At 45.0% G+C, this 26,060-nt stretch overlaps 1 protein-coding gene and 1 long non-coding RNA gene across 12 annotated transcripts in view; one reads left to right on the top strand and one right to left on the bottom strand.

Moving 5' to 3' along the window:
* Nucleotides 1-26,060, top strand: part of ST3GAL3 (ST3 beta-galactoside alpha-2,3-sialyltransferase 3) — a 444,286-nt gene that overhangs the window by 71,206 nt on the left and 347,020 nt on the right. The window lies entirely within an intron of this gene.
* LOC115656311 lies at nucleotides 965-17,456 on the bottom strand. Its single transcript, XR_004001623.1, has 3 exons — nucleotides 17,376-17,456; nucleotides 9,843-9,847; nucleotides 965-976 (listed from the first exon to the last, which is right to left on the bottom strand). It is a non-coding gene; the product is annotated as an uncharacterized LOC115656311 (long non-coding RNA).

Genomic DNA, 26,060 nt, shown 5'->3' with positions numbered 1-26,060 from the left:
CTCTTCATCCTGCGTTCATATCAGTACTCTAGTGGTAACATCACATTTTTCATTTTGTAAACTTTTTCTGGAAGCATTCACTGTGGGTAATGCAACCACTAATGACTGATCAGACACCCCAGTGAATACAAGCAAGGAAACAGTCTTCCCCAGGCCCAGCCAGGACTCCTCTCCTGGACTTCCACTGTGCTCTCCTATCCTTTGGACCCTCAGCCTATGGCACAAGGTACTAGAAAGATCTCAGATGAGATAACCCTGCTAGATGCCAGTGATATCATGTTTCTATATTTAGTCAGTATCTAGGACCAGATTGTCTAGGGTAGGATAGCACATCTTCCCAGAGCTGGCACACATACTTTGAGGTGTTCCTCTCTAACCACTAAAGCCCTTGGCCTTATGGGCCAGGTGCACTAGGTATCAGTGGTGGATAAGCATGATGGAGAATCCACATAACCCTGTCCACCTGACTGTGTGGGACATTAACAAATCCAAAAACTCAGCCAAATGTAAAGTTTGGAAAGCCAGTGTGGTCTGACTGCATTAACAGCACAGAGTAGTTGTCTCCATTGCATACTAGCTCCACCATCAGCAGCACTTGAGCTTCAACCCACACCCCCGATGGGTCAATTAGTTTGAGTTTAAAGCATCACTTACTTCACGCTACAGGTTTTGTGTTGGTCATGGGACTTGGGTTAGTGGCAACACTTGAGTTATGTCTTAGCTAACAACGTTGAAACGAAGACAAGCCCAGAAACTGATTAAACTCTTCTGCAAGACACTGCACCTTCTTTTCCCTGTTCATAACCTACGCTCATGGGTAGATCTGTTCCTGATATCTGCCAACCTCATAAATAATATGGTTAGTGACAGTACTGACACTATTGATCTCTCTGATCATGCAGCTGTCTTCCTGGATTTGCAATTTACCCTCATTCATAGATTCCATGGACAGAAGGGACCATTATGGTCATCTAGTCTGACGTCCTGTATACAGGCCGTAGAACTTCTCCAATTTAATTCTTAAAGCAGATCTTTTAGAAAAATGTCCAGTCTTGAGTTAAAAATTGCCAGTGATGGAGAATCTACCATGACCCTTGGTAAATTGTTCCAATGGTTAATTATCCTCTATGTTAAAATTTACACCTTATTTCTAGTTTGAATTTGTCTGGCTTTGACTTCCAGCCATTGTTAAATCTTTATCTGCCAGACTAAAGAGCTTATTATCATGTATATCTTATAGACTATGACCAAGCCATGCCTTAACCTTTTCTTTGTTAATTTAAACAGGTCGAGCTCCTTGAATCACAGAATCATAGAAGATTAAGGTTGGAAGAGACTCTAGGAGGTCCGCTAATCCAACACCCTGCTCAAAGCAGGACCAACTCCAACTAAATCATCCCAGCCAGGGCTTTGTCAAACTGAGCCTTAAAAACCTCTAAGGAAGGAGATTCCACCACCTCCCTAGGTAACCCATTCCAGTGCTTCACCACCCTCTTAGAACCTCGCTTCAGGTAGCTGAAGGCTGCTATCAAATCCTCCACCCCTCACTCTTCTCTAAATAAGCCCAGTTCCCTCAGCCTCTCCTCATAAGTCATGTGCCCCAGCCCCCTAATAATTTTCATTGCCCTCTGTTGGGCTCTCTCCAATTGGTCCACATCCTTTCTGTAGTGTGGGAACCAAAACTGGACACAGTTCTCCAGATGTGGCCTTACCCGTGCTGAATAGAGGGGAATAATCACTTCCCTCCATCTGCTGGCAATGCTCCTACTAATGCAGCCCAATATGCCGTTAGCCTTCTTGGCAACAAGGGCACAACTCATATCCAGCTTCTTGTCCACTGTAATCCCAAGGTTCTTTTCTGCACAACTGCTGCTTAGCCAATCCATCCCCAGCCTGTAGCGGTGCATGGGATTCTTCCGTCCTAAGTGCAGGACTCTGCACTTGTCCTTGTTGAACCTCATCAGATGTCTTTTGGTCCAATCTTCCAATTTGTCTAGGTCACTTTGGACCCTATCCCTATCCTCCAGCAAATCTATATCTCCCTCCAGCTTAGTGTCATCTGCAGAATTGCTGAGGGTGCAATCCATCCCATCATCCAGAGCATTAATGAAGATGTAGAAGAAACCAGTCCCAGGACCGAACCCTGGGGCACTCTGCTTGATACCGGCTGCCAACTAGACATCGAGCTGTTGATCACTACCCATTGAGCCCGACAATATAGCCAGCTTTCTATCCACTTTATAGTCCATTCATCCAATCCATACTTTATTAACTTGCTGGCAAGAATACCATGGGAGACTGTATCAAAATCTTAGCTAAAGCCAAGGTATATCACATCCACTGCTTTCCCCATATCTACAGAGCCAGTTGAGTCTCGCTATAAGGCATATTTTCTAATACATTAATCAGTCATTCTTGTGTCTTTTCTCTGAATCCTCTTCGGTTTATAAACATCATTCTTCAATTGTGGACAACAGAACTAGAGACACTGTTCCAGCAATGGTTGTAGTAGTGACAAATACAGAAGTAAAATAACTTTTCTGCTTCTATTTGAGATTCCCACGTTCATGGATCTAAGGATTGTATTATCCACAGAGGCGGCTCCAGGCACCAGCACGCCAAGCGTGTGCCTGGGGCTACAAGTCACAGGGGGCACTCTGCCGGTCACCGCGAGAGCGGCCGGCAGGTTGCCTTCGGTGGCATGCCTGCAGAGGGTCTGCTGGTCCTGTGGCTTCGGCGGACCTCCCGCAGGCATGCTGCCGAATCCACTGGACTGGAGACCTCCCGTAGGCAAGCTGCCGAAGGCAGCCTGCCTGCCGTGCTTGGGGCAGCAAAATACCTAGAGCCGCCCCTGATTGTCCGTTTTGGCCACAGTGTCACACTGGCAGCTCATGTTCATCTGATTATCCACCACGATTCCCACATCTTTTTCAGTTACTGCTTCTCAAGATAGTCCCTCATCAAGTAAGTATGGCTTACATTCTTTGTTCCTAGATATATATGTTTATATTTAGCCATATTAAAAGGCATATTGTTTGCTTGCACCCAGTCTACCAAGCAATCCAGATCGCTGTCAGTGACCCGTCTTCTTCATGGTTTACTACTTCCCAGTTGTTTGTGTCACCTGCAGACTTTATCATTGATGGTTTTATGTTTTCTTCTAAGTCATTAATAAAAATGCTAACTAGTATAAGGCCAAGAACAGATCCCTGCATGACCCCACTAAAATGTGCCCACTTGGTGATGATTCTATGTTTACAATTACCTTTTGAGACCTATCAGTTATCCAGTTTTTAATCCATTTAACATGTGCCATGTTAACTTTATATTTATCTAGTTTTTTAATCAAAAACTTGTGCGGTAGCATGTCAAACTCCTTACAGAAGTCTAAGCTATCCCACTGTGCAAGTTGCCACCTTCTGCCACTATGAGTTTTGGGAATGGATTGCAGTGCATGATGGGGGCAGGCTCATGGTGTACAGCCTCTGCGTAGGAGCTGCAGGGGGGACATGCCACTGCTTCTGGGGGCTGCTTGAGCTAAGTGCTGCCCGGAGCCTGCACCCCTGACCTCCTCCTGCGCCCAAACCCCCTGCCCCAGCCCTGATCCCCATCCCACCTTTGGAGGTGTCCTTTTATAATTTTTTAAAAATCCAAATAAATAGGACTTTAAACTATTTGGAAATGCGATATTTTATTCCTTGAATGAGTGATCAGTGGTCCATTGTTATGCACTATAAATGTCTATATCAAGCTTCCACTTTTGCTAATCACCCTGTGGCATAGGTGCCAGCTCTGGGTGGTCTGGGGCTGCAGCACTCATGGAAAAAAAATTGTGGGTTCTCAGCACCCACCAGCAGGCCCTGCTGATCAGCTCTTCCTCCCCACCCCAGTGTCTTCCACCTGCTCCTGATCAGCTGTTCTGTGGCAGGCAGCAGGTGCTGGGAGGGGGCACTCTTGGGGGAAGGGATGTGAAGAGGTGGGGAAGGGGCGGAGCAGAGATGGGAAGAGGCAGGGCAGGGGGTGGAGCCTTCGATAAAGGAGGGCCTGAGGCAAAGTGGGGGTCGAGCACCCTCAGGGAAATCAGAAAGTCTGCACTGGTGCCCTATGGGCTCTTCTCCTCCTCCTCTCTTCTGCTTATGCCTTTCTTTCCCTGCATCCTAGTCTATTGATCTTTTTTTCCCTTGGGAGCTGCATTTTTTCCTTTCATTGTATAATTGTATATCTCCATGAAGTCAATAAAAACTTACTATCAAAAATGGAGAGACTGTGGGCTTGACACAGACTGGGAAGCGGCCATTTTCCAGTCTGAACTGGGTCACAGGCCTGCGTGCAGTAAGTCTTTGTTAGTTGGCTAGCCATGGGCGGTTGCACTGGGGAGGGAAGGCAGCTGCTTCTCCATAATAAGATTAATAAAATAACTATTGCCATTTATGAGGAGCTCTGCTAGTGGAATAATCCAAAAATGGTGAAACTGTAAAGTGTTAATCTCAGTGAGTCTATGAAATCCTGGCTTGTGGTAGCAGGTGCCTGGAAACACTAATAAGAAATTAGGTTCTGTCACAGAATGTTACGGAACACTTGTCTTCCTGAAAATACCTTGATTTATTTTTTTTTTGCGGAAATTGAATACATTTCAAATTGGAAATTACTCTTGGCAACTCTCAATTTCTGAAGTTCCAACTCATGGTGAAATTGAGCTGGCAGTTTCTTATATGTCTAGCTTGAAGCCATTCAACATTTTGAAGATGGTCATGTTGAAATGGCTGTTCTTCTGCGAGTGGTGGTCCCTACTGTATTCCACTGAGGGTTACTCATGTGCACCATGCTCCTGGAGCTGGAGAATTTGAAAGCAGTGTCTGTTGGTCCTCGTGTGCCCTGGCTCACCTCATGCCTACAGTCTACAATCCCTAAGGGGTAAAAGGTGGGTGGACCGACCACCTCTCCTGTTCCTTCTCCCCGCTGCATAGTTCAAGTTGCAACCTTTAGTGTCTGCAGTTTCAACTTTGTTTTACAAAATAATCATATAGGTTTTAATAGTTTTTACTGTTTAGCATTAGATTAGCCTAAAAAACCAGGGGAGACCTCCCACTCAATGCCCCATTTGAGTACCGGACTATGTCCAGGGCTCCAGGCTTCAAACTGGGTGCTTCCTAACCACAATTCTTCTAGGTCAGTGACAACCACCAGCTCTGCTTGCACTGCCTTGGGGAAGCGCACATCATGGTAAGGCGCAGTATCTGGCAATATGATAGAGTTTACATCCCTACCTCTGCCAAAACCTCCCTTCCTGTCCCCTTCGGGGGCCACGCTCACAAGAGTATTGTCAAACAAGAGATGATCTCCTTACTGCTATGAGGAGTGATTGAACTCATTTCTCCTCAATATCAAGGGAGAGGATTTTATTCAACCTGCTTTTTGATACCCAAAAAGAAGGGCGGTTGAAGACCAGTCCTTGACCTCTCCCGTCTCTACTGCTTCATTTGCAAACTCAGATTTTCCATGATCATATTGGCAGTGATAGTTCCATCTTTAGAAAAGGGCATGTGGTTCATGGCTCTCAGTATAAGGGACACCAGCTTTCATGCAGACATTCATCTCGCCAACAGACGCTTTCTCAGATTCATGATGGGCTCCAACCATTTTCAGTCCTAAATATTCAAAACAGTGACCACCCCCAGAGTCTTTACCAAGATATTCTTGGTAGTAGCAGCCCATGTCAGATGTTGTGGTCTCATTGTCTTCCCGTACATCAATGACTGGCTCCTTGTTGCCAGTCCTCGCGGGGAACCTGTGCATCAATTTCCATGATGCAACACCTCCTCTCCTCACTGGGAGTCAGCATAAACACTGAAAAATCTGTTCTCAGCTCCACGCAGTCTCTGGACTTCATTGGGGCAGCCTTAAATTCTACCACCGCAAGATCAGACCTGTCTAAGGACAGGTTCCAGTTAACGAAGAATATCATAGCTCATGTCACAAGCAGCCATCGAGTACTGGTCCAGACATGTCTGTTTCTCCTAGTTCACATGGCCTCATACCCATATGTCACCCCGTTCTCCAGATTCCACCTTCATTGCCTTCAAACTTGGCTGCAGTTGGTATACTTCTCAAGCTGCCATTCCATCAACCTCATGGTGACAATTCCAGCCAAGTTAGTGTCTTCCCTGTTGTTGCGGACAAACCCTTAATAGATGTATGGGCATCCCCTTTCTCCCTTCCTCTCCAGACAGGATCATTGTTATGGACACATCCCTATTAGGCTGGGGTGGCCCACATGAACAGCCACGCGCCCTGAGGTTTCTGGATGTCTGAGACATCCTGGAGCTGCGAGCAGTCCAGAAAGCATGCGAGTCCTTTCTTGCATTCATTTGCATTCACCATTTCCTTATAATGCTGGACAATGTTATGACTGTCTTCTACATCAACAAGCAGGGTGAAGCAAGATCCACCTCCCTGTGTGCAGAAGCATACAGCGTCTGGAACTGGCATATCAGCAATCAAATCACCCTGTCAGCAGCCTACCTTCTGAAAAGCAAAATGTGCTTGCAGATTCCTTCGGCAGACATTTCACAGTTGACCACGAGTGGGAGCTCCACGACTTGGTACTGTACAATATTTTAACTTGATGGGGAACTAGGGATCTGTTTGCCTCTCAAGCAAACAGGAAATATACCATGTATTGCTCTGAGGAGCCCTAGATTGCCGCTCCCAGGACAATGCTCTGCCTGTGCCTTGGTTGGACCAATTCAACTATGCCTTCCCTCCACTACCTCTCCTGCCATAAATTCTACACAAAATCCAGCAGGACAGAGTGTGGGTCATCCTGATTGCCCCCTTCTGACCCAGACAGTTCTGATTTCCCAACTTTCCATGCATGTGATCCTGACCAACAATCGTCCCACCAATCATCCCAATGTTCCAAGCGCCTGACCTAGAGGAATGGCAAGATCAAACACCCTGATCCATGTCTGCTCTACCTCAGGGCTTGGTATTTGGATGGGCATCGTCCTTCGAACTTTCATGCTCCACAGCCATATGAGACCACCTCTCTAATAGAATGGACACTACTAGAAAATGTTACTTAACTAAATGAAAATATTTCTATTCTTGGGCACACCAAAGAGGCAGATCCTTCATATGCTATATTCCATAACAATAAGGTTTCTTTGTGTCTACACCCCAAATTCACACCTACAGTAGTTTTCAGAATTTTACCTTAACTAGTCCATTCCTTTACTGTGTTCTTCCCAAATCTGTACACTTCCACAGAGAAACAAAGACTCCATTCCCTCAGTGTTTGGCAGGCCTACTGACAGAGAACAAAACCACTCAGGAAATCCCTGAGACAGTTGGTTGCTATTGCAGAAAGAGTCAGAGGGCATGCCAAATCCACTCAGAGAATCTCCGAATGGGTCTCTGGTTGCATTCTACTCTTAGCAGTTTTGGAACCTTCCCATCCCCGGTAAAAGCTCATTGCACCAGAGTGCAAGTAAGATCTCTGGCATATCTTCAGGAGATACCCTCCTTGACATCTGTAAAGGGCCACGTGGTGCTCCGTTCACATATTTGTGAGACATTATGTATTGGTGCAGAACTCTTCTGCTGATGGCTCCATTGGGAAAATGGTACTCCGCTCAGCCCTATGTCTACATCTTCACACCCTCCTTCCTCCCTACTTAAGTACTGCTTGTCAATCACTCACTTTGGAATACAATAGGGATCATCACTTGAAGAAGAGGAGGAGGTTTACTTACCTGTAACTGGAGGTTCTTCAGGATATGTGGTCCCTTTCTGTATTCCACTGTCTGCCTACTTCTCCTCTGCTTTGCATCTTATCTGATGCGTGATAGAGAAGGAACTGGAGAGGCAATCTGTCTGCCATGCCCGTTATCCCATCAGTCAGAGGCATGAGATAAGCCAGGGAGCATCTGTGGACCAAAGGACACTGCTTTCAAATTATCTGGCTCTGGTGCATGGCACGCATGCGAAACCTACAGTGGATACAGATCGGGACCTGTAACACTGAGCCAGAGAGGGTTAAGCAACTAGCAGATGTGTTGATTTAAGAGGGTTGTGTTGATTCATGAAACTTGCTTTAGTTAGGTGCTTAGAGTTGGTTCTAAGTCCTCTGATCCTTGTTCAGCTCAAATACTTCTCTGTATGTAACTTTTTGGTGCTCTGGGAGTTTATTTTTCTCACTGGATTATTTCTTTGCCAAGTGCTAATTTAAAGAGATTCATTATATTTTTATGTTCAGTATAGTGAATAGAATGTTTGTTTTTTTCTTTCAAAAGACTCCACATATATTTGTCTAGGGACTGCATAGTTTCATAATTTGCTTCTGTACTTTCAATAGTTTTTTTATTGCCCTGCAGCTTTCTGCATATAGAGATGACCAGCAACTTAATGTGCCTCAAAGCTGTTCTGATGAAAGAGGTTCTTTTTCTTATGAGATCAAACCAAAAAAACCCAACAACCTAGAAATGGGAATCGCAGCACATGACTGAGCAGAGCTACCACGGTCTTTCTCTGATTTTGAATTTTGACAGCTTTCAGATCCTATATCTGTCATAAACGTTGTGTGAGAAGATCAGTTTTTAACCTGCTAAGAGATGTGCTGTTCACATTTCCTCTTAAGTGACTTCATTCTAGAACATCTTTACTCCTGGTATATTAGAGTTGCATTTAGTTGCATTTTTTTTTTTGGAGGAGCACATGTTTCACATCTCTCTGTATTTAGGGGTTAGAAATAAATCATGGTTCTTTGGTGGCTAGAGATGTGCACTGTTTTTCTTTATTGTAAAAAGCGACAGTCCTGTGGCACCTTTATAGACCAACAGACATATTGGAGCATGAGCTTTCGTGGGTGAATACCCACTTCATCAGACGGATTCACCCATGAAAGCTTATGCTCCAATACTTCTGTTAGTCTGTCTGGTGCCAGAGGACTCTGTTGCTTTTTACAGATCCAGACTAACACAGCTCCCCCTCTGATACTTTCTTTATTGTAGAACACATTAAATCACAAATTTCACTGCAGTATGGAGCCAGTGAGCCTGAAGGGAATGAAAAGCCAGTAACCTCTTGAAATTCAAATTATGGTGATGCTGCCAATTAAGGCACTGCAACCATGCAAAGACAGCAATGGAAAACAGATCCACAGGCTGGGTCTGTTAAATATCAACTTTCATTCAATAAATGTCCTGTTTTGGGTCTTAGTAATGAAGAAAAAAGTAGGGCATTGCCACTTTCGACAGCGGGTACCTGTAAAGTGCTCTTTGTCAGAAGATAGAATATCCCTTATTTGCCTCTTTTCTTGTACCTTAATCCTGCCTGTCATTTTTTTTTATGTTCTCAGTAGAACTGAGAGAGCGGGGAAGTGTCAGTGTAAAGCTGCTGTGAGCTTGCTGACAATTCTTTTGGCAGCTGGGCAAGATGATGTATGCTTTATGTTTTTGGGAGGCTTTTGACCACTGGCTTTGAATCAGAAATAGTAGATTATTTTCAGAGAAACCCAAGAGCACATGTTCCATGGTGGAAGTATTTACATTTCAGGAGCACTGGTTACTCCTTTTGATGTAATAGAACTTCCTTAATGTTGATTTTCTTGCAAATGTAGTTAAAACTGAGAGAAATGTCAGTATTTTAAGAGTTATATAGTTTACCCAAAAGGGAAAGGAAAGATGAGTGATTGAATCCTATGTCAATGTAAGGGCAAGGATTGGCTAGTACAGATGCAGTGGACTGTAAAACAGGTTGAGGGCATGAAAATTGTGGAGTTAATCTAATTTTCATTTAATTTTGTGTAGATAGCATCCTTTAATTAAAAAGATGATTAATACCCAACCTCATAAAGCACTTTTTGACAGTTTTGGATAAATAAGTGCAAAACATTATCACTCGTATAATTCCCAGACAAAAAAAGTTCTTAGAATTAAGGTTGAAAGTACCTGATAGTAACTTAAGGGTAAAAAGTATTGCAACAAAACATTACATTACAAACCCAGGAAATTTAGACTTGCAATTACATCTAAAAGAAATCAAACATGTTGGAGTATGGAAATACACCAGTAAGGCACTCAGACAACCTTAACTCTGTCCCATAGCAACATCCATTCAATAACCATATGATTATGGCATTTTAGTGTTTGTGATCGATCTCACATTAGTTTTAAACTGATTTTTAAAAACACATTTGAGTTTTTTCTATATGTTTTTCTCTTCATGATGATAAGTCACTAATAGACACTCTCAACCTTAATACCCTTTTATTTTTTTTGGATCTCGGAATTTCCTTGGCATTTTAAATAATTATTAAAAGTTTCATTCATGCGCCAAACTAGAAACCTGAAAGGAATGCTACCTTACTATATTGCTAATGATTTGAAGACCTGTATTATCACCCTTAATTTCCTTTTTAACTTTTTTAGTTTTTAAGGACATATTGGAGCAGCACAATGTGCTGTCCAATTGATCTCAGTTTACAGCCAGAGTAAGCAGCCAAAGTGTACTGGTAACTTTGGCCCTAAGTTGCAGTTGATTTATTGGTTTAGAGGGCTATGTTACAGAGATAAGTGCTGTGTGATAGGATGATTGGGAGAGCCCAGTCCGAGTGTCTCTGTATTTTAACACTTTCCCTGTTGTCCTGCTTCAGTCCCTCTAGCAGTCCTGCCTCTGTGACCAGTGGAGCTGAGGCAGCAGTGCCATAGGAAACCTTTTAAACACTGCTGCCTAATCACAGAATCAGAAGACCAGGGTTGGAAGAGACCTCAGGAAGTCAGAAAGTCCAAACCCATGCTCAAAGCAGGACCAAGCCAACTAAATCATCCCAGCCAGGGCTTTGTCAAGCTGGGCCTTGAAAACCTCTAAGGACGGTGATTCCACCACCTCCCTAAGTAACCCATTCCAGTGCTTCACCACCCTCCTAGTGAAATAGTTTTTCCTAATATCCAACCTAGACCTCCCCCACTGCAACTTGAGACCACTGCACCTTGTTCCGTCATCTGCCACCACTGAGAATAGTCTAAACTGTCATGCAGCCGCGTAGTCTTTAAAGAGCAGTGATAGTTGAGTCTACCAAGCTACCAGTGAGAACTCCTGACACCTCTTCAACCTCCGTCATATCACTGACTCATTACAATTGATAGGCTTGCAAAACAAATGGTGATTGGTCTGAGTTACCTCTGTTACTATGGCTTCTCTGCAGAGTCACCTGAGGTGTTGCCCTGATCTGCCTGCTGTCTATGTAATCATAACAATTAGATACAAGTCATTAACAACTTAGGCCTCCTCTGCATTACAAAGTGAGGTCCATGTAAGTCACTCTGCGTTGACTTATTTATGCATGTGTCTACACTCAAATTTGTCTCTGGCTAGCACAAGCATCCCGCTACAGCGATGTACTAAAACCATGTCCCCGAATGCTGCAGATCTGTGATTGACCTATTTTGGTCAATGCAGTGTGAGTGTAGACACTGCATGACCTATGTTGATCCTATCAGTTCTCCAGCTAGTGTCTCACAATGCCCCTGTCCAAAGTAGTCATTGTCACAGGGTCACAACTGTAAACTCTATTGCCCAGGAGTCACAGACCAGAGCTCTGTCCTCCCCTTTAAAAACCCTGGTGTTTTCCTGGCTGCCTGTTTTGGCAAGCACACCTTGCAGCTCACTTGTTGTATGTATCCAACTAGCCATGGCTCCATGCATACACAGGGTTACTAAACATGCTTTTGCCTGGAGCAGGCAAGAAATGTTGGATCTCCTGGGCCTGTGGGGAGAAGAGGCTGTGCAAGCCCCCGCTGTGGACCAGCTGTGGAAAAGAGGATGTCTCTGAGCAGATTGCATGGGGGATGCAGGCAAAGGGGTACAACAGGGATCAGCAGCAGTGCCATGTGAAAACAAAGGAACTTTACTAGGGATATCACAAGATGAGGGAGAGCAGCAAGAAATCTAGTGCTGCCCATCAGACTTGCCGTTTTTACAATGAATTGCATGCCGTACTTTGCAGGGACCCCACCAGCACCACATAGACCACTGTGTGTACCTCTGAGGAGCCCAAGTTAGAGAGTCCTGCCTTGAACAGTAAGGAGGAGGAGGGGGGAAGACATGGTGGGTGACTCCAATGATGCCACGAGCCAGGATTCATTTGAAACTCAGCAGGAGTCTAACCAGTCCCACCAGGCAAGTGCAGATGAACTGCTCATGAAGGGGAAGGGAGTTCCAGTAACTCTGTGGATGCATTTGTTCTTAAAATGTTCTAGTTGCTTTTCCTTCCCCCTTTCCCCTGCCATTTAAAGATGGCGCCTGGCCTATCCACATGTGGACAAGACAAAGATATGGACTTTTCATTGTTTTATTGGTATACCATGAGAAAATAAAAAGTTAAAAAGATAAATTCAGAACCAATTCCTGCACAGTACTATGGCACTCTGATTACATGATCCACATCCATTTAGTGTCCAGTGGTAGGGTAGAGGTAGAACAGAGGTAGAGTCGGTATCTGCCTTTCAATTCCTTGTTGCATTGGGAGGGGGCATTGGGGAGCACTTTGTTTATGTGAAGAAAGAGGTCCCTTTTATCTCCCGAGAGATCTCGCTTAACTTGCGTGGGGATACTCTGCAATCCCCTTCCAAAGGTTTCTAGGGTTGGCGGCCTTATTTCTTCCTCTGCAATAGGAACTTTGCCATGCGACTCTGCAGTGAGGTTGGCTGGTACTGTTGCAGCAAACAGGCTAGTGACATGTGCCTAGGTGGCTTAGGGGAAACCAGTAGCAGCTTAGTTCTCTGTGCCTTTGTGACATTCAGGAGTAAGACATCAGCCAAAATCTCCACTGCCAGTGAAAAATAGTGCCAATGTTCACTGCCCAGCCTTCTACTTGTACCCATGGAATAGTGGCTGAAATTGTATAGCTTCATACAACAGAACTTCACCCCCCTACCAAACCGCACTCACCATGGCTGGAGCTGGAACACGGTGCTGTACCGAGGATCCCCATAGCTGAAATGTCAATGGGCATTTCTTCTTCAAAGTCTTGATGGGAATATGGGAAGGGAGTTGTGAAACATCTCTTTCCCTTTCCATTGTGACTGAAAATCTAATGGTGCATCTGTTCTTAGCAGCAGCTTCTGACTTGGTGGCCTGGAGGGGAGCCCCTTCCACACCTGCAGAATTCCTGACCATGATGAGAAGGAAGAGGACTAAGGAGGACATGTTCTGTGAAATCCCACAAGCCAGGGCCTCCCTGGGCTGTGAACAGAGGGCTTGGAAGGCCAATATGACTGAGAGCATGGAGAAGGACCGAGAGGACCGGCAAAAGGCCTGGGAGTCCCAGGAGGACAAGGAGTGGGAAATGCACTAGGACAATTTGTCGTCTTAGGCAGAAAACCCAAATGCTGCAGACCCGGTTGATGTACTGGTCCACAAATCCTGGACTCATCAGCCTTTCAACTCCTGGAAAAACTCCATGGTTGCTGCTCCTTACATCTTCGAGTAAGTCACGTGTTATTATGGACCACATCTTTATCCCTACCACTCCACACTGGGGAACAAGGAGAACTCTAGCTTCACATACACTTACGTATGCAAACCACAGATTGGTGTATGTGTAGCCTCAATGGAACAAAGTATCTTTATTAGTTCAGAGCAAATATTGCAGAATGGATAGCTGCAGTCAAGAAATCAAACAGTACTTATAAATGTGCATCAAGTACCTCAGAATTTATAGCCTCAGGAAAACATCTAGCCATATTTATATATGGACAGCAAGCACCACACAGTTCATAGTGGCAGGCAAAGTCTCAGGCACAGCAGTAGTTATCTTACAGCAGGCAAAAATAAAAAAATACATAATTTAAATTATTAGTGATGCAATTTGCCAAAGACTCTTAGATCTACCAAAAGTCTTCCTTTCTGTTGATGTTCTCAGTAGTATGGTGGGCTGGTCCCAAGATAGGAATGTATGTTCCATCTATTGCTCTACAACAGTTCAGGAACCCCGTGGCCACAAATCTATCCACTATTTCTTGCACATTGCCAAGAGTCTCAGTCCTGTGTGTCAGGGGACAATGGCCCTAAACACTTGCATGACAGTGGCTCCCCCTCATGGATTTTCTAACTCCAAAATGATTTTCTACTGACTGATAACAATCTGGCATTGCAAGTTTCCAGAGTGTGATTGCCACTTGATTCTCTGCTATCAATGCTGGTCTCTTTCTGGTGTCCCTGTGCTGGAAGGCTGGGGCAAGCTTGGCATACAGATCCAGAAATGGGGCTTTTCGAACTCAACAGTTTTGCAGTCACTGCTTGTCGTCCCAAACCTGCACTGGGACCAAAAGTGACATTCCACTGTCTGCAGCTGCTCTGTGAATGCCACAAGCAGCGTAGAATGTATGTATGTATGTATGTATGTATTTATTTTGCTACATCCGTCAACAAATTATCCTTGAAGATACCCTCATCTTCCTCATTGTGATCTCAGCTGTTGCAATGCTTCCTGAAGGTCTGCAAATACAGGGAGAATTGTGTGTCCTGTATGCATAGCGTTCATGGTAACAGTGCTGAGCTCTGTGAGCTCCACGCTTCTAGCAGAAATGCCAGACACAGAAAGCCACTGTGCAGGTTTGTGGAAATTTTTTTTAAAAGGTGCAAAAATTATGGGATGTGGAATGTATTATGGTATGGAGAAAGTTGCATGCTGGGTACTTGACCCCTAGCTCACAGAAACCCCTGGGTGAATTGCTAGTATCCCAGAAAACATTGCAAAAATGTCCCAAAAAACATTGCTCTGAGCAATGTGGCACACTGGGATTACCTACCTATGGTGCACTGCACTTCATATTGGCTCAACCACATGCAGCGCCAATGCAAGCAGCCAACTATGCACGCACCAGAGCACTATACTCACTTTGGTGGCGGTACACCAGTGTAATCTGTACTGACTGAAGTTTGACATGTATGCATGGCCTTCGTTTAACTATGATGTAATTTCTTCAAAGATAGACTACGTACAAGGTTTTGATTAATGTTAAATCCATGGAAAGTGTCAAGAGTTTGTGGTGTTTTGTCTTTATTATTAGTTATTCAGGACAAAGAAAAGGCTGAAAAAGATGCTGAATTTCTTGAAGGACTTGTTTTAACATTAATTTTAACTCATAGGCTAAGTAATGGATTTACTTATAAATTCTCAGAAAACGTATTCTCTACTTAAAAAGCAAGTGCTGTATGTTTGGGGATGATACGCTGTATTTTTCATACGTAACAAATGGACTGACTCTACGTCAAATACAAAGTAGAACTTAACCTTAACTGTGGACTCTTCACCAGCACCTCCAGAATACTACTATTTGGTTTTCTGGACAATGAGGCCTAACCAGAAATGAAAGTTCAGAACATTTGAACTTTTAAGAGAACTAAGCACTTTAAGGAGATCAGTTTTTTTTTTTAGGATCTGTATGGGACTGATGAAAAGTTTTCTTTCTGTCCTTAAGGGGAAAGTCTTCTGGGATTCAAGATCCTTTCCATCCCACACTACACTCTTGATCTTTCTCCTCTTGACTGAGAAGTAAGTCTGTGTCTCCTTTGCCCTTTAAAATGGGGCTTCTGGAAGCCAAGCTTACCTCACCTTAAGCTTCTCCAGCACCCTTGCAATCCCCATACTCTGGCCATACTAGCTTGTATGGGCTTCACCTTCTGGAGGGTGAGTCTTCCAGGTGAGTGGTACAGTCAAGCTCATCTTCCTCCGCAGTTCCAGAGATACCTGAGGACACCCATAGCCTCAGTGAGACTACCCTCTAGTTCATATGTATGCAGATGTTCCTTCTAGTAGGGATGATGATTAGGATTTCCCACGAGATTAGAAGTAGGACCAGCTGGAGTCTCACCTGCTATCTCTGGACAGCAGGCTGGGCTTAGATCCTGCTTCCCTGCAAGATATCTGGAGCTCTCAACATCTGTTTCGATGGCTCTGGATCCTAACCTGTTGTTTTTTTAGGGGAAGATCTGACCATTTGTGCTCTTCAAAGCTAGGGCTATCCAATCTTAAGAAATCAGCCAGCTTTTAATACACTTTTACTGAAACTCTGGGTATGAGAATAAGCAGCAAGAAATTGTATGTTACTGATTTGCTCTGGAATTCATGGAGGCTTTTCTGGACTGTAATACAAAAGCATTTAGGGCCAAGCATGCTGTTGGCACTCAGTAAATAAATGTATTTTTTTCATTGTTCTTTTGAGGTGAAGTTCCTCTCTGACTTGCAATTTGTGCTTGCCCTGTTTTTCACCTCTCATTGACTACCTTGTGCAACAGAAGCAATCAGAACCTGTGTGTGTATACTCTGATGCTGTGCAGCACTGCTGTTGCTGTACAGCCTGTGCTTATGTGAAAACTGGATACAAGCGTGAACCCGGTACAGGGCTCCTGTCCGAGTTGCGAAGTACTGTACGTGGGCCACTTTTGTACAGCAGTACTTAACTGGTTCCCTGATTCCACCTGCAGCAACTGTAGGAAGGGGACCATTTCTCCTGTTTTTCAAGGACAAACACCAGACAAGTCTGCCATGTCATGGCATTCCTGTGCTGATACCAAGAGAACTTGTACTTCAAATGTTGAGGTTTTTTTGTTGTTTAAATGTTCCTTGCAACAAAAAAGCAGAATACATCTTAGGCAATTTCTAAAGTGGGAAGTAGAAAAAGAAGCCTGTGGAAGATTCTAGGAACTACAGGGCAATGACCTGAGCTGTGTCTCTGAGGAGCTCCAAACACAGGAACACTGATAAATGAAGTGTCACGTTATGGTCTCTCACACAGCTTTGTATACCACTGAGTTGGGAAGGCTACATAACTCCATATTAATATTAGTCTTGAGATTAAATCACATCAAACTTCCCTGTTACTGAGTGACTGTTCCGGAACTGTCAATAAAATCCTTCTGAAACTTTTGCCAGCTGGAGCATGAAAACTAAAGGTTTCCATTGTGGTTACTGCTGGATAAAGGAAATCATTTTAAAATGCTTTAAGCACGCTGAGCATGCAGCAGTGTTTGGAATATGAATATTGTACTTCGCTTTGCAAACACACTATTTGTTCATGAATGGCCTGATGGAGAGTGGCCAAATATGACATCAGTAAACATAAGGAAGGGGGAGGCTTTGTAGTAGTGCAGAGAACAGGGAGATTGATCACCTCTCCCATAATGTAACAGTGAGAGAGGCTTGATTAAATTAAAAGGTAACTTTCAGCATTGAGAAAAAGAAATACTTTTCAGCCGATAATTAACCTGTGGAACTCAGTGCTACTTGTTACTATTGAGGTAAGTAATAGAATCATAGAGTCATGGAACCATAGGGTTAGAAGGGACATCAAAGGTAATCCCAGTCTAACCCCATACCAAGATGCAGGATTTGTTGTGTCAAAAGCATCCAAGGCAGATGACTATTCAGCCTCCTTTTGAAATATCTCCAGTGAAGGAGCTTCCACTTCCTTAGACAGTTTGTCTCATTGTTCTATTGTTCTTACAGTTAGGAAGTTTGGCCTTAGATTTAATCTAAATTTGCTATGCTGTAGTTTAGATCAGTTGCCTCTTTTTTTCCCTGTCCTCTGTGGCAAGAGAGAACAACTTTTCTCCATCTTTTTTATGGCAGCCTTTCAAGTATTGAAGACCACTATCATGTCCCCTCCTAATCTCCTCTTTTCCAAACTAAATACACTCAGTTCCTTCAGCCTTTGCTCATGTAGCTTGCATTCCATTCTTTTGATCATCTTTGTCACTCAACTCTGGAGCCTTTCCAGTTTCTCTACATCCTTTCTGTACCATTGGTGACCAAAATTAGACACAGTAATCCAGCTGAGGCATAACCAATGCAGAGTAGAGCAGTACTATCACCTCCCATGACTTGCATGCTCTATACCTCTGATAATGTAACCTAAAATTGCATTTGTCAACCCCCTCCCCCTTTTTTTTTTTTTGGCAACATCATCACATTGACTCATGTTGAGGTTGTGATCCACCACAACTCCAAGATATTTCTTAGCAGTGCTGCTGCCAAGCCAGCTCTCCCCCATTCTGTATTTGTGCATTAGGTTTTTCTTTCATAAGGGTAGCATCTTACATTTGTCTTTGCTGATTTTCATTTTGTTGTCTATAAGCTCAGTTCTCCAATTTATCAAGATCCTTCTGAATTTTAGCTCTATCCTCCAAAGGATAGTGTCCTCTGCATATTTGATCAGTAAGCTCCCTATTCCTACATCCAGGTCATTAATAAAGCTGTTAAACAACACTGACCCAGAACAGATCCCTGTGGAACCCCACTTGAGACCTCCCTCCAATTTGACGACATCCCATTAATAGTTACTCTTTGTTTGCAGTTGTTTAACCAGTATGTATCCTCTTAACGGTAGTTCTGCCGAGCCTCCAATTCTTGAGCTTATTTATCAGAATGTCTTGTGGGACTGTGTCAAAAGCCTTGCTGATGTCCAGGTATATTACGTCCAGCGCATTTCCCCCAATCCAACAAATCGGTTAACCTGTCAAAGAAGGAAATCAAGCTGGTTTGGCATAATTTGTTCTTAGTAAATCCATGCTGACTGCTAGTGATTATCCCTTCATCCTCCAGGTATTTTCAAATTGAATGTTATATATCTTGCTCAAGTCGCTTCCTAGATATCGAAATTAGGTGACACAATGGTTTTCATCCAGATACATCAGAATTCTTTCCAGAGGTGTGAGTGTGCATATTTTATATATGAGGAAACTTGACATAGTGAGGTTGAGTGACTTGGCCAAGTAAGAGACTCATGCAGTAAGTCAGCATTGTAACTGTGTGTGTGGGGGGGAATCTTAGATGTCCTTGTTTGGTACTCTAGGCGCATTGGTCCACACTGTCTTCCTAGCTTTGTAAGTTTAAGACTGTGATGTTTATATGAATAAGCATAACATCCATAGAGAGGCTAGCTTGGATAAAATTATATGGGTGTTTCAATTCTCCGTTCTGTAAGGGATAAGTGGATTGTTACTTGGGTCTGGGAGAAATTTCCCCCTTTTTAAATCTTTCACAGTAATGAGCACTATGGGAACTTGAAGCCTCTAGCTGCCTCAGGTTAGGAAATAACTTTCCCCATTGTGGGGTTTGCTGCCCCTTCCTCTGAAGCATCTGGCACTTGGCACCATCAGAGACCAGATACTGGGTTAGAAGTACCGCTGGCCTCATCAACTATGGCAGTTTCTGTGTGCAAAGAATGAAATAACAAGGGAAGTGACTAGAGGGCGAGTGATGGGGAAAATTCATTCTCAACCTAATAGCAGAACTGAGCTCTTACATTTTGATGCTATGAATGTAGTGGAGGCTGTTTTCTGTTGCTTTATCATGGTTGTGCTCTGTGGAGAGGCTATACTGAGATACGCTTTAAAGCCAAGTTGCTGTTGAAATTGCATTAGTTAATAGATGTATGTGTAATTTGGAGAATACATGCTAAAGTAAATCCTGTGTCCTTGTCTGAAATGCTCCCTGTTGAAACAGTCTGATATCCTGCTGGCTGCTTAAATTCTTACCAACAGCAAAATATGAAAAATAACTGGTGGGCAATGGGTTTGGGGCAGAAGAAGGATGTTCAAGAGCAAAGAACCTGGTGAACACACATAGGAGAGGAGGAACTCTGTTTCTCTGTCAGAGTGAAGAGATAAACCTTTCTTTTTCTCCATTCTTGTCTCAAGTGGGTAGCAGTCATTCTGAAATCAAGTCAGATAACTGTTGGAATTGTCTTAGAACTTGCAGCCTGTGTGTGCCAAAAACGAAGCGATCATCTCTTAAGAGGTCTTAAACTGCTGGAAGTGCAGGGAATGGGAAATGTAGCAGAAGATTAGGACTTCCACTAAAAATCAGTAAGCGGTTTCTCAATACTTTTTGGTAGTTTTAGGGCAATCTTGTTTTGAGTCTAAGGGGCTCTGACTTGTTTTGGCTTATTTAACCGTACATTATTTTTAATTTTTATCTAATGGATTTATACAATTGTTTTTGGCCATACATTTGCTGTATGATTTAATGGGACAAGAACCTAAGAATGGCCATACTGGGTCAGACTAAAGGTCCATCCAGTCCAGTATCCTGTCTACTGACAGTGACCAATTCCAGGTGTCCCAGAGGGAGTTAACCTAATAGGTAATGATAGACTCATAGACTCTAGGACTGGAAGGGACCTCGAGAGGTCATCGAGTCCAGTCCCCTGCCCTCATGGCAGGACCAAATACTGTCTAGACCATCCCTGATAGACATTTATCTAACCTACTCTTAAATATCTCCAGCGATGGAGATTCTACAACTTCCCTAGGCAATCTATTCCAGTGTTTAACTACCCTGACAGTTAGGAACTTTTTCCTAATGTCCAACCTAAATCTCCCTTGCTGCAGTTTAAGCCCATTGCTTCTTGTTCTATCATTGGAGGCTAAGGTGAACAAGTTTTCTCCCTCCTCCTGATGACACCCTTTTAGATACCTGAAAACTGCTATCATGTCCCCTCTCAGTCTTCTCTTTTCCAAACTAAACAAACCCAATTCCTTCAGCCTTCCTTCATAGGTCATGTTCTCAAGACCTTTAATCATTCTTGTTGCTCTTCTCTGGACCCTCTCCAATTTCTCCACATCTTTCTTGAAATGCGGTGCCCAGAACTGGACACAATACTCCAGTTGAGGCCTAACCAGCGCAGAGTAAAGCGGAAGAATGACTTCTTGTGTCTTGTTTACAACACACCTGTTAATGCATCCCAGAATCACGTTTGCTTTTTTTGCAACAGTATCACACTGTTGACCCATATTAAGCTTGTGGTCCACTATGACCCCTAGATCTCTTTCTGCCATACTCCTTCCTAGACAGTCTCTTCCCATTCTGTATGTGTGAAACTGATTGTTCCTTCCTAAGTGGAGCACTTTGCATTTATCTTTATTGAACTTCATCCTGTTTACCTCAGACCATTTCTCCAACTTGTCCAGATCATTTTGAATTTTGACCCTGTCCTCCAAAGCAGTTGCAATCCCTCCCAGTTTGGTATCGTCCGCAAACTTAATAAGCGTACTTTCTATGCCAACATCTAAATCGTTGATGAAGATATTGAACAGAACCGGTCCCAAAACAGACCCCTGCGGAACCCCACTTGTTATACCTTTCCAGCAGGATTGGGAGCCATTAACAACTACTCTCTGAGTACGGTTATCCAGCCAGTTATGCACCCACCTTATAGTAGCCCCATCTAAATTGTACTTTCCTAGCTTATCTATAAGAATATCATGCGAGACCGTATCAAATGCCTTACCAAAGTCTAGGTATATCACATCCACTGCTTCTCCCTTATCCACAAGGCTCGTTATCCTATCAAAGAACGCTATCAGATTAGTTTGACACGATTTGTTCTTTACAAATCCATGCTGGCTATTCCCTATCACCTTACCACCTTCCAAGTGTTTGCAGATGATTTCTTTGATTACCTGCTCCATTATCTTCCCTGGCACAGAAGTTAAACTAACTGGTCTGTAGTTTCCTGGGTTGTTTCATTTCCCTTTTTATAGATGGGCACTATATTTGCCCCCTTCCAGTCTTCTGGAATCTCCCCCATCTCCCATGATTTCCCAAAGATAATAGCTAGAGGCTCAGATACCTCTTCCATTAACTCCTTGAGTATTCTAGGATGCATTTCATCAGGCCCTGGTGACTTGCAGGCATCTAACTTTTCTAAGTGATTTTTTACTTGCTCTTTCCTTATTTTCTCTTCTAAACCTACCCTCTTCCTGTAAGCATTCACTATACTTAGACATTCCTTCAGACTTCTCAGTGAAGACCGAAACAAAGAAGTCATTAAGCATCTCTGCCATTTCCAAGTCTCCCGTTACTGTTACCCCCTTCTCATTGAGCAGTGGGCCTACCCTGTCCTTAGTCTTCCTCTTGCTTCTAATGTATTGATAAAAAGTCTTCTTGTTTCCCTTTATTCCCATAGCTAGTTTGAGTTCATTTTGTGCCTTTGCTTGTCTAATCTTGCCTCTGCATTCCTGTGTTATTTGCCTATATTCATCCTTCGTGATCTGACCTAGTTTCCATTTTTTATATGACGCCTTTTTATTTTGTAGGTCACACAAGATCTCAAGGGTAAGCCAAGGTGGTCTTTTGCCACATTTTCTATCTTTCCTAACCATCGGAATAACTTGCTTTTGGGCCCTTAATAGCATCCCTTTGAAAAACTGCCAACTTTCCTCAGCTGTTTTTCCCCTCAGTCTTAATTCCCATGGGACCTTGCCTATCAGCTCTCTGAGCTTACCAAAATCCGCCTTCCTGAAATCCATTGCCTCTATTCTGCTGTACTCCCTTCTACCTTTCCTTAGAATTGCAAATTCTATGATTTCATGATCACTTTCACCCAAGCTTCCTTCTACTTTCAAATTCTCAACAAGTTCCTCCCTATTGGTTAAAATCAAGTCTAGAACAGCTTCCCCCCTAGTAGCTTTTTCAACTTTCTGAAATAAAAAGTTGTCTGCAATGCAGTCCAGGAACTTATTGGATAGTCTGTGCCCTGCGGTGTTATTTTCCCAACATATATCTGGATAGTTGAAGTCCCCTATCACCACCAAATCTTGGGCTTTGGATGATTTTGTTAGTTGTTTGAAAAAAGCCTCATCCACCTCTTCCGCTGATAAGTGGCCCTGTAGTAGACTCCCAGCACGACATCACCTGTGTTTTTTACCCCTTTTAGCCTAACCCAGAGACTCTCCACCCTTCCATCTCCTATGTCCATCTCCACCTCAGTCCAAGTGTGTACATTTTTAATATATAAGGCAACACCTCCTCCCTTTTTCCCTTGTCTATCCTTCCTGAGCAAACTATACCCATCCACACCAACATTCCAGTCGTGTGTATTATCCCACCAAGTTTCAGTAATGCCAATAATGTCATAGTTGTATTTATTTATTAGCACTTCCAGTTCTTCCTGCTTATTACCCATACTACTTGCATTTGTATATAGGCATCTAAGATACTGGTTTGATCTTGCCTCCCAGCTTTGCCCTGACCCTCCTTCAAGAGAGATGATCAAGTAATCTCTCTCCTGCCATCCATCTCCACCCTCTGACAAACAAAGGCTAGGGACACCATTCCTTACCCATCCTGGCTAATAGCCATTAAAGCCTCACTGTTCGCAGAATTGAAGATTTTGGTTTTCTGTAGATTCATAACTTCCCCCAGCCCTGTCCTTTTAAAAAATGGAAATTTTGTTTTGGAAACTTTGGGTTGGTGTTGAGCAGAAACATGTTTCTATCTGAGCCAGAACTTGTAAACCCTCCCTCCCACCTCCACCTCAGTCCCAGGTCTGTTTCCCAATGTGGAGGTGGCCATGTGGTACCCGGAGTAGGTATTCCAATTTAATAAAACAGAAACACAGTAAGTATGGAACGGAACCTCATTTTGAGGTGGTTTATTAAAGTAGAAAATCTGGAATTTATTGGAAATGGTTTTTACAATCAGATGTTTCCTGTTGGATTCTAAAGTGACTTTTTTCCTCTTGTAAAGGGAATAAAAATGAACTTTGGGCTCAGTTCTCCTATCAGTTGGAGACAATACTTGACTAAGGCTTCATTCACATGGTTCACTTGCCCATGTTTCACATCACCATGCACATCTGCAGTCAGAAGCTTGTGTGTGCAGTATATATGGTGTGTTATAGATATTCACTCTTGTGCTCATGATATTGAAAATGTTGTAATACCTCAGCAGTGAAAATGTGCATAAGGTTTTAATTTATTGTAGTGCTTATGCATGGGAGTACTTTTTGTATTTTTTAAGTGTGTGTGTGTGTGTGTGAATTGAGAAAATAATTGATGAGTAAAATCTTAGACTTAGTTCCAATAAACCTCACTGTTAATGGGTAAAGTAATATATAAATGGCATTCAAGTAAATGCCCAATGTTGTTGTTGTTTTAAAGCAAAAAATTAACCTTGGTAACATTCTGCAGCTCTATTTTGGTTAGCAGTGGGGGAAGCGCTGCTGTAGATAAGGTTCTTCTTCGAGTGATTGCTCACATCCATTCCAGTTAGGTGTGCGCGCCGCGCGTGCACGTTCGTCGGAAACTTTTTTACCCTAGCAACTCCAGTGGGCCGGCAGGTCGCCCCCTAGAGTGGCGCCGCCATGGCGCTCTATATATACCCCTGCCGGCCCGCCCGCTCCTCAGTTCCTTCTTACCGCCGTGTCGGTCGTTGGAACTGTGGAGCGCGGCATAGCTGTCCTCCACGTCCCTAGCTCTCCTAGTTTTCAATCGCTTATCTCTAGTTCTATATAGTTGTTAATTAGTGTTGTTAAGTAAATAGTTTAGTCAATAGTTGTTAAATAGTTCTTGGCCGGGGGCTTAGCCCTTCCCGGCACCCGGCGCCAGGCTCATGCCTGTTTCGCCGGGCTTCAAGCAGTGTGCGGCCTGCAAGAAGCCCATGCCCACCAGCGATCCCCACGAAGCGTGCCTGAAGTGCCTCGGGGAATCGCACAGGTCTGACAAGTGCCGCATCTGTAAGGCTTTCAAGCCGAGGACAAAAAAGGAGAGAGATCAGAGGCTCCGAACTCTCCTAATGGAGGCGGCACTTGACCCGTCGACTTCGCGGGCCGTGGTCTCGGCACCGGCACCGGATCGCTCCGGCACCGAGAAGACTCCTCGGCACCGACCTTCTCCGGCACCGGAATCACAGCCTAGGCCGTCGAAGTCTGCTACTCCGGCCAGGCAGACCCGGCTTGAGCGCCCGGCCTCGACATCGGCCGCGGCGCCGCCGGCACCGTCAGCACCGTTGACTCCGGGCCCGGCGGGTCCGTTGAGTCCGGTGCCGCCGAGCTCCCCCATGAGATCTGGGGTTGAGATAGTGGTCCCATCAACACCGGAGACCTTCGCCTCGGCTCGGGACCTGATTGCCCTGACGGAGCCCACTCGGCTGCCACCCCCGGTACCTCCGGTGCGGGTCGTGTCCAGGGGCAAGCCCATGATGTCGGCGCCGCCCAGAGACAGTCCTTCGCCATCTAGGTCCCGACGTCTTGGGCGCTCCAGATCCCGACGCCGCTCGCAGTCCCGGCACCGCTCCCCTCAGCGGCACCGGTCGCACTCGCGGCAACGGTCGACCTCCAGACGGTCGCGGTCAAGCTCCAGTCGGCGTCACCGGCACCGCGACTCCAGGAGCAGGTCCCATCGCTACTCGCCGCACCGGTCGACCTCCCGGCACCGAGCTGGTGGCAGGTCCCGGTCTCGGTCGACCTCCCGGCGCCGAGCCGGTGGTAGGTCCCGGTCGACCTCCCGGCACCGAGATGGTGGCAGGTCCCGGTCTCGATCGACCTCCCGGCGCCGAGCCGGTGGTAGGTCCCGGTCGACCTCCCGGCACCGAGCCGGTGGCAGGCCCCGCTACCGAAGCGACACCCGGTACCGATCAGGATCCCGGCACCGTGACAGATCCAGGTCCCGGTCCCGATCCCGGCACCGATACGACTCCCGGCACCGGTCCCCGGCACCGAGACGATCCTCCGTGCCGACCCGCGCCGGCCCGTACCATCCGGGGTCGGCCCCGCCGTGGCCCTCGAGACAGCCGTCCGTATCTTCGCAGGCGGACAGTGCGTATGCGCTCGGCACCGACCGGCAGGCGGCGCTCTTCGGGGATCCGCCGCTGGAAGACCAAGGCCCACCACAGTGGGGATTCTGGACACCCTGGGCGTACCATCAGGCCCAGGGCCCCCAGCAGCTCCCTGCTAGGCCGGCGACTGCGGAGCGTAGGGCCCCTGAAGCCTCCTTGTCTCGCCCCCCTCCCTCCCCGGAGGCGGAGGAAGGGTCCAAACAGCAGGACTCCGCTGTGGCTCCGGAGGTAGAGGCGAGGGTTGAGGAAGACCCCCAGTTGGACACTATCGTACCTGGGGTCTCCTCATCCTCCTTCCCGGATGAGGCGGTGGCGGGTACCTCCTCCAACAGTCCCCCCCCGCTGGATCTCAGGGCGCACCAGGACCTCCTCAGGCGGTTGGCCCAAAACCTGAGTCTGCAGGCAGAGGAGGTCTCGGAGATAGAGGACCCGATTG

This window comes from Gopherus evgoodei, chromosome 8 (genome assembly GCF_007399415.2).
Source record: "Gopherus evgoodei ecotype Sinaloan lineage chromosome 8, rGopEvg1_v1.p, whole genome shotgun sequence".
NCBI classification, from domain to species: domain Eukaryota; kingdom Metazoa; phylum Chordata; order Testudines; family Testudinidae; genus Gopherus; species Gopherus evgoodei.
The sequence above is the reverse complement of the archived record's forward strand: the minus strand, read 5'-3'. Positions and strand labels throughout refer to the sequence as shown.